At 45.5% G+C, this 8,264-nt stretch overlaps 1 protein-coding gene across 1 annotated transcript in view; it reads left to right on the top strand.

Annotated features, from left to right (window-relative positions):
* Nucleotides 1–558: 558 nt before the first annotated feature.
* The window catches only part of LOC121547387 (glutamate receptor ionotropic, NMDA 2C), a 91,075-nt gene continuing 83,369 nt past the window's right edge, over nt 559–8,264 (top strand). Inside the window, exon 1 of the mRNA XM_045209723.1 lies at nt 559–1,316. The gene's annotated coding sequence lies outside the window, so the exon portion shown is untranslated. The remainder of the gene's footprint in view (nt 1,317–8,264) is intronic.

Below are 8,264 nucleotides of genomic sequence, written 5' to 3'. Positions count from 1 at the left end.
AGGAGGGTGAGAGAGGGAGAGCAAGGGAGTAAGAGAGAGAATGAGACAGAGACAGAAAGAGAAAGAGATGGAGAACTGAAATTAATTCAATGGAGAGGGGGAGAGGAGAGAGAGTTGATAGGATCCTTCGGACCATAAATAGGACCATCTGGACCTGTTGATGTTGATATGGAATTAACCTGAGAGAAGAGAAACAGACAGAGACAGAAGAGAGAGAAAATGAGAAATAGAGAGGAGAGGATTTGAGGTTCACTGGGTATAGAGAGAACGAGAGAGGGGGGATTAAAAGGAATTGATGGAAAAGGAAAGAGTGTGAATATTACAGAGAGAGAGTGAAAGGGGAGAGGGGAGGAGAGAGAGAGACAGAGATAGAGCGAGCGAGGGACAGAGAGAGAGAGAGGGGGAGGATGATGAGGACTCCCAGCCCCTCCTGTGACGGGAGAGAGTGAAAAAAGATAGAGAGATACAGCGAGAGAGAGAGAGAGAGAGAGAGAGAGAGAGAGAGGCATAGTGCAGGATAGAGAGAGGAAAGCAGGATTACACTCCGACAGTGTCGGCAGATGAGCGGAGCCAGCCGGAAAACTCTTTGACTGTGTGACTCAGAGCAACAGAAGTTACAGATCTGACACGCCAAACCACCATCTGTCCGTCTGTCCATCTGTCTGTCTTCCGGTCTCAGAGACATCTGGAACTCTTCCATATGGGAACTTCCTCTGGACTCTACTGAACACATCAGACCTGAGGGACACAGACAAGAATACCGAGACACACATCGGAATACTCACCACGCTCTACAAAGAGACCACAAGGAATATTAAGCACAGGGAGATTTAAACTTACTCCACACACAAGAACACACTACAAACACCGGAGACACAAACCCACATCGGAATAGTGACCGCACTTTACAGAGGGACGACAACAAGGATAACACACCGGAATACTGACAACACTCCCCAGAGACTCGGGAATACAAGTACAAACCAGGAGTGGAGGAATACTCCAGGAGGAAAAAGGACAGAAACGTGTATTTTTTATCTGATGAACTGAATAACAACCTATCCGCATGGGGAGGACTTGTACATTATTCCTGGAGAGAGAGAGGCAGAGAAGGAGGAGGTAGAAAAAGGGAGTGAGAGAAATAGAGAGGTGTAATGACCAAGGTGGGGGGTTCAGCACTATTTTTTCACTTTTTAAAACCCTTTCACACTGCTTTCTCTCCTCCACTGAGCGGACTTCTCATCACTCTGTTCTCTCCTCATCAGACCAGCAGGGAGCGAGGGAGACAGGCAGGCTGACACAGAGCTAAAAAGCAGGTTCCCACACACACACACACACACACACACACACACACACACACACACACACAAGAGCACAAGAACGCATACACACACACAACCAAGCACACGCGCATGCAGGCGCTCATGCACTGAAGCACACACACACACACACACACACACACACACACACACACACACACACACACACACACACACACACACACACACACACACACACACACACACACACACACACACACAGAGAGAGACAGACAGACAGACACACACAGCTGGCTGCCTGCCTCTGTAGTCTCTCACACATCTCCCCAGTGTATCGCTCCGGTCAGAAGGAGGAGTGTGTGGACAGCTTCACTCCTCTCCTCTCTCTGTCATCCCTATCTCTTTCCCGCTTTCACTCCATCCCCCTCCCCTCTAATTTTCACTCTCCTCACCTCAGTCCCACTCATTAACACCAGCTATCATCCACCTTCACACATTAACAAACACATTAACACACACAGTAGCACACACACACTCACACTGTCCATATGCTGGCACTCTCCCGTTGAGATGTGCTTTCTCCTTCAAGAGAGCATGCCACCACCTCAAAAACACTTTCATACACACACTCTCTCACACACATATACACACACAGTTTGAACACACACTCCTACATTTGCTAAAAGAGGACAGAGGGAAGTGAGAGACAAGCGAAAGGAGAGAGAAGACAAAGAGAGAGAAACAGAACAAAACTGGAAAATAAGAAAAAGGGAGAGTGCAGCTAGAGAAAGATGAAACAGCACAGGTAATACACAACCTAGGTGTGTGTGAGAGATATGGGTCTATAAATGTAGTCTTTCTGTCAAGAAGCTGGTTCCTATGAGAGAGAAAGAGAGAAAGGAAGAGGGAAGAAAGAAAGAGATTAAGAGAGACAGAGAGATAAAAGGAAGTAGAGAGAGAGAAGAAAAATACATATATTCCCTGAGTGCAAGACACCTAACAGTCACGTGTTGTTGTAGAAATGGCAGCTTATTAATATCATTTGATATTTTTGGAGAGGTGTTGGTGGATCTTAAAAGGTTGGGTGTATGAGTTTCTCTCTCTCTCTATGTATGTGTGTGTGTGTGTTCATTTGTGTGTGTGTTTCAGATGCCATTTTCTTGCTCTTTTAGTACTGCCAGTCACTGTCCCTTTACAGATGTCTACAGAAGGTCTAATGGGGGTGTGTGTGTTTATGATTGGGTAGGGCAGGTCTAATGCATCTCTGTTAGCGTATCCCACAGTTACTAAGTGATGAATGGCCGTGACAAGTCTAATATATACGTGTCAGGCTGTATAACTGTTTATTACAATCACAATTACATCTTATCTGACAGGACACAACACTGTCTGTGTATGTGTGTGTGTGTATGTGTGCGTGTTCTCTGAAGTGTATGTGCATGTGTGTGGTTGTGTATGTGTGTGTGTGTGTGTGTGTACTAAGCAGGTATGGTAGCAGATTGGGGGGGTATAATGAGGGAAGAGTGGGGTATATTGAGCCATTTTTTACATTCAGCATCACTACGTCAATGGAAATATAGTATTTTTTCTAACAAAGATATTTGGATGTTTGGTATCCCTGGAAATAAACAGAATTAATGTAAACATAACAGTTTTGAAAACATAGCTTGTCCATGGGTGTGGGGTAAATTGAGCATAGGGACAGGGTAAGTTGAGCCGCCTTGGGGTAAGTGGGTGATGGTGTCCTGTGACAGTGGGTGATGGTGCTGGTAGGTCAAAGTGTAATTCATGGAATGGGAGTGCGGTATTTTGTATATCTTAAATGTATCTCTCTGTTCAATATCACTTACCCTTCCATTTCTTGACCAGTTGTCTGGGACAGGGATGTTGTTTTGATGTGCCAATTCAAAGGCAAGTTCTCTGCATTTGAGGCTGCGAAGCCCATGAAACTGGTCCACGAGATTCTTGATATGTTTAGCAAGCTCAGACTCTATGTCATCAGATAAGACCTTGTTTGCTCTCGAGAACCCAAGGTGGCATTCGGCCTTATCCCTAGGGTTCTCAGCCATAAGTATCGCCCACAGCTGGGACCATGTGAACTACAATTCCGACGCTCAGTTTTAATGTTCACAAAAGTCAATAATTGTCTTTTGCGATACGGTTTTGGAAACATAAAGCCCTTTACTTTAACAGCAAAATAATTTCACAAATGCAAAATATACACTTACAGTACACTGTTTTAACCGTTCTTTTTACACAGTAGCACCTGACAGTAATTTTCAGTTGCAACACCTTTCTGGCGTCTGTCTTCCGTTACATGCAGATGTTAAGAGAACGCTATATAGCACAGGTGGTTGCTTCTGTCTTCCGTCTGTCTTCCGTAAACAAACGCTGTAACATGGAAATATGGCTATGAGGGAACCTTAACCCTAATCTTAGAAAGGGTTGTACACTGTAAAAAATAGAACGTCTCAAAACACCATGATTGTGTAATGAAACCATCAAAAGTAGTGGACCTAAGGTGAGATCTGGTGTTTGGAGGGTGTTTGAATGTAAACCCAATGTAAGTGTTTTAATACACAGAATGTGTTTTAAAACAGAAATGTAGTACTCTGAAACACCCAAAGTGATTCTTCAACCTGAATATTGGTGTTTTTAAGAGAGCGTTGTGAAAAAACTTTTGGGGATTTCAGTGCATGTAAAAGGCAGCATCAAAACACCAAAACTGCTAATGGTTTATAGGCTAAATATTGATTGATGATAAGGGCCTATGGAAAATATTTTTGGGGGAATTCAACCTATTTTTTAAAGACTTTATTTTGACTGATTAGATACAGGATGGTACATTTTGTGGAAATGTTACCCATTCAATCACACTGCCACAGTGTAAGAAATTATTCTGGGGTGAATTGAAATTGACAAAAAAACAAGAACATATACTTAATAATAATGAATGCAAGTCATACAGAGCACGTGGTCTAGCGGTAACAAACCCGGCTTAGACAGGTCACCCCTCTCCCTGCTCCAACCCTTCAATATGTTTCTCCCACCTATCTGTATCCCCTCTGTCATTTCATAACTGTGTCAATAAAGTGTCAAAATACCCCCAAAATAAATGTAATTTTCTTTAATGCAAGTCAAAACAATGATTTGTTAATTTCATTTGACTAAAATAATGTAAATCCAACTTAACATGTTGCTCAAAATGTAAGTATCTTTCATGAGGATAACCAAAGCGAGAGACAATAGAGTGATTGAACCATTGGAAGTCTTTGGTTTTAATCTCCTTGCATTTCCTATCTTGTCACGTGACTCTGTTCTTAGAGGATTGTGGATAATTCAACATTTTTAGACTTTATGATTCATTCACACAATGTTGTATGCATGCATGTTTGAAGAAAGAAAGGTATATTTCTATATTAGTATTAAGCTTGTTGTGCCATGAGGTGTAATGGATCATGATGAACGTACAGTGAGGGAAAAAGGTATTTGATCCCCTGCTGATTTTGTACGTTTGCCCACTGACAAAGACATGATCAGTCTATAATTTTAATGGTAGGTTTATTTGAACAGTGAGAGACAGAATAACAACAACAAAAATCCAGAAAAACGCATGTAAAAAATGTAATAAATTGATTCGCATTTTAATGAGGGAAATAAGTATTTGACCCCTCTGCAAAACATTACTTAGTACTTGGTGGCAAAACCCTTGTTGGCAATCACAGAGGTCAGACGTTTCTTGTAGTTGGCCACCAGGTTTGTACACATCTCAGGAGGGATTTTGTCCCACTCCTCTTTGCAGATCTTCTCCAAGTCATTAAGGTTTCGAGGCTGACGTTTGGCAACTCGAACCTTCAGCTCCCTCCACAGATTTTCTATGGGATTAAGGTCTGGAGACTGGCTAGGCCACTCCAGGACCTTAATGTGCTTCTTCTTGAGCCACTCTTTTGTTGCCTTGGCCGTGTGTTTTGGGTCATTGTCATGCTGGAATACCCATCCACGACCCATTTTCAATGCCCTGGCTGAGGGAAGGAGGTTCTCACCCAAGATTTGACGGTACATGGCACCGTCCATCGTCCCTTTGATGCGGTGAAGTTGTCCACAGCAAGCGATACGATGCACCAAGTCTGGAACCAACAGGACCCTGAACTGCTTCTACCCCCAAGCCATAAGACTGCTAAATATTTAACCAAATAGCTCCCTAGACTGTCTGCATTGACTCTTTTGACTCATCACATACGCTGCTGCTACTGTTAATTATCTATCCTGCTGCCTAGTCACTTTATCCCTACCTATATGTTCATATCTACCTCAATTACCTCGTATCCCTGCACATCGACTCGGTACTGGTAACCTGTGTATATAGCCAGGTTATCGTTACTCATTGTGTACTTATTCCTTGTGTTTTTAATTTTCTATTATTTAAAAAATGTTCTCTCTGCATTGTTGGGAAGGGCCTGTTCGTAAGCATTTCACAGTCTACACCTGTTGTTTACGAAGCATGTGACAAATAACATTTGATTTGATTTGACAATCAATTCATTTGACTTTTTGAAAATCAGTTTTTTGGACCTAACTTGCTTACCACATTTTCCATGTGGTTTCTTCCTTCACAGACTCACAGATGACCACTTCCTAAATATTTGGTCACGTGATTCATTTTGTGTAGGGTTTTCTAGAAACAAGGGGTGGCTCAACTAACCCTTTAAATCGACTTAACCCACTCTCCCCTATAGTGATCTGAGTTTTACACTGTACAGGGAAACTACTAGCATAGATTTGACTGGTTCCATACTGCTGTATCATAACACCCCCCCCCCCCCCCACCCATTTAACTGTAAGAGCCATCAAACCTTCATGGTCCCATAGAGACTGCTGTAGAATATATGTGTCACGGATTCTGCCGAGGCTGCTCCTCCTCCTTGCTCGGGCAGGCTTCGGCGTTCGTCGTCCCCGGAGTACTAGCTACTGCCGATCTATGTTTTCGGTGTTTGTCTTGTGTTGTCTAGTTAGTACACCTGTTGCATATTAGTGTTGATTGTTTAGCATATAAGTTCCCTTGTTTTACGTTTGGGCTTTGTGTGTTATTGTTCGTTGTTGTGTTGATGTTCGGCCTAGCTACTACTTCGGATTACGCATATGGTGTTTTTCCCTCCAGTATTGGAGACGTTTGTTTTGTGCGTAACGCTCAGTAAAGTAGTCAACCTGATTCTCTGTGTCCTGCGTCTGACTTCACTCGCCGCGTACACATCACCTCCTGACAGAATAACACACCACCATGGAGTCAGCAGGACCAGCGGTACCAACGGAGTCTTTAGAGGAGCGCGTTAGCAGCCAAGACGCCATGATCCGAAGACTCGGCACCGCCATGCAGGATGTGATGGACACTTTGAGCCGATGGGAAAGAGGAGGTTTGCCCACACCTCCTCTTACAATACCACCACCATCGGCCAGACCCATCGTTCCATCTCCGGAGTCCAGTGGGATTCGGCTCTCGCTCCCGAGGGCTTATGATGGCACCCAGCCGGGTGTCAGGGTTTCCTGCTTCAAGTAGAACTCTACCTGGCAACCATTCACCCGGCGCCCTCAGGATACGAGAGCGTTTCCGCCCTCATCTCCTGTCTATCTGGCAAGGCATTGGAGTGGGCCAATGCCGAATGGAGGGGAATAGACGCCGCCACCATCAGTTATGCGGAGTTCTCCCGCCGCTTCAGGGCGGTTTTCGATCATCCCCCAGAGGGGAAAGCGGCGGGGGAGTGTCTGTTCCACCTTCGACAGGGGAAGAGGAGCGCGCAAGATTTCGCCCTGGATTTCCGGACTCTGGCGGCCAATGCGGGATGGAATGAGAGGGCCCTCATCGACCACTATAGGTGCAGCCTACAGGAGGACGTTCGCCGAGAGTTGGCCTGCAGGGACACCAACTTGAGCTTCGATCAGTTGGTGGACATGTCGATCCGTCTGGATACCCTGCTGACTACCCGCGGACGTCCGGAGTTGGGGCCGTCCATTCCATCCCCCAGCACCTCCGAGCCGAGCCCTATGGAGCTCGGGGGTGCTGGTGCTAGAGAGAGGAGGAGAGAGACCCGGAGAGAGGCTGTCCCCTGCACCAACTGTGGCCGCAGAGGACACACTGCGGTTCGGTGCTGGGGAGGGTCTCCTGGGAATCGAGGCAGCAGGTCACACACTGATGTGTCATTCCAGGTGAGTAAGCGCCTAACTCACCCAGAGCTCTCTGTTGTCCACTTGTGTATCCAAGTTGAATTTCCCCAGGTTTCATCTCATTCCCAGCATAAGGCGCTAGTCGATTCAGGTGCAGCTGGGAATTTTATTGATCGCAATTTCTGTTATAAGTTAGGTATTCCCCTCCTACCAGTAGATGTGCCTTCCCTATCCATGCCCTAGACAGCCGTCCTTTGGGGTCAGGATTGATTAGGGAGGTCACGGCGCCACTTAAGATGAAGACGCAGGGGGGTCATGAGGAAATTATACAGTTGTATCTGATCGACTCTCCTGCGTTTCCCATGGTGCTGGGGCTTCCTTGGTTAATATCTCATGACCCCAACATTTCGTGGCAACAGAGGGCTCTCAGGGAGTGGTCTGATCAGTGTGAAGGGCGGTGTGTAGGTGTTTCCGTAGGGGCGACAACGGTGGAAAGTCCGAACCAAGTGCCCGCACTGCACATTCCTCCTGAGTATAATGATTTGGCACTCGTCTTCAGTAAGAAGAGGGCGACTCAATTACCACCGCATAGACAGGGGGATTGTGCGATAGACCTCCAGGCAGGTGCTGCACTTCCGCATAGTAATGTGTATCCTCTGTCTCAAGAGGAGACGGCGGCTATGGAAACATACATCGCCGAATCTCTGGGACAGGGATACATACGGCCCTCCACTTCTCCTGCGTCCTCAAGTTTCTTTTTTGTGAAGAAGAAGGATGGAGGTTTGCGCCCGTGTATAGATTACCGTAGTCTCAATCAGATTACTA

The sequence above is a fragment of the Coregonus clupeaformis genome, chromosome 31 (assembly GCF_020615455.1).
Source record: "Coregonus clupeaformis isolate EN_2021a chromosome 31, ASM2061545v1, whole genome shotgun sequence".
Taxonomy (NCBI): Eukaryota; Metazoa; Chordata; class Actinopteri; order Salmoniformes; family Salmonidae; genus Coregonus; species Coregonus clupeaformis.
Note: the sequence above shows the minus strand (reverse complement) of the source record. Positions and strands in the feature narration are given on the sequence as shown.